The 915-nt window shown below is 42.3% G+C and overlaps 1 non-coding gene across 1 annotated transcript; it reads right to left on the bottom strand.

Annotated features, from left to right (window-relative positions):
- Window positions 1-316: 316 nt before the first annotated feature.
- Window positions 317-424, bottom strand: LOC132684534 (U6 spliceosomal RNA). The gene has a single exon (XR_009612719.1). It is a non-coding gene; the product is annotated as a U6 spliceosomal RNA (small nuclear RNA).
- Between the last annotated feature and the right edge of the window lie 491 nt (window positions 425-915).

Here is a 915-nt window from a genome sequence, read left to right as displayed (position 1 = left end):
AAAAGAATTAACATTGGGGTGCCTGGGTGGCTTAGTTGGTTAAGTGTCCTATTCTTTTTTTTAAATTTTTTTTTCAACGTTTTTTATTTATTTTTGGGACAGAGAGAGACAGAGCATGAACAGGGGAGGGGCAGAGAGAGAGGGAGACACAGAATCGGAAACAGGCTCCAGGCTCCGAGCCATCAGCCCAGAGCCTGACGCGGGGCTCGAACTCACGGACCGCGAGATCGTGACCTGGCTGAAGTCCGACGCTTAACCGACTACGCCACCCAGGCGCCCCAAGTGTCCTATTCTTTTTTTTTTTTTTTTTTTTTTTTTAAATATGGAACACTTCACGAATTTGCGTGTCATCCTTGCGCAGGGGCCATGCTAATCTTCTCTGTATCGTTCCAATTTTTAGTATATGTGCTGCCGAAGCGAGCACCCAAGTGTCCTATTCTTGATTTTGGCTCAGGTCATGATCTCGTGGCCATGAGATTGAGCCCTGCATCAGTCTCTGTGCTGAGTGTGGAGCCTATTTAAGATTCTCTCTGTCTGTCCCTCTGCTCCTCTCCACCGCGTGCAAGTGTGTGTGCTCTCTGTCCCCCAAAATAAATAAAAATTTAAAAAAGAAGAATTAACACCAATCTTACTCAAACATTTCTAAAAAATTTAAGAGGAGAGAACACTTCCAAATTCATTCCATGAGGCCAATACACCTTACTCTGAAACCAAGATCAGATAAAGTCTCCACAAGAAAACTACAGGTAATAGCTTTTATGAATAAAGGTGTAAGAATCACCAATACAACTCTAGTCAACTGAATCCAATAGTACCTTAAAAGGATTATACACCATGACCAAGTGGGATTTACGTCACGAATGCAAGAGTGGGTCAACATAAGAAAATCAATGTAAAACATCACATTAATGGAAT

Source organism: Panthera onca, chromosome C2 (assembly GCF_046562875.1).
Source record: "Panthera onca isolate mPanOnc1 chromosome C2, mPanOnc1 haplotype 2, whole genome shotgun sequence".
Taxonomy (NCBI): Eukaryota; Metazoa; Chordata; class Mammalia; order Carnivora; family Felidae; genus Panthera; species Panthera onca.
Note: the sequence above shows the minus strand (reverse complement) of the source record. Positions and strands in the feature narration are given on the sequence as shown.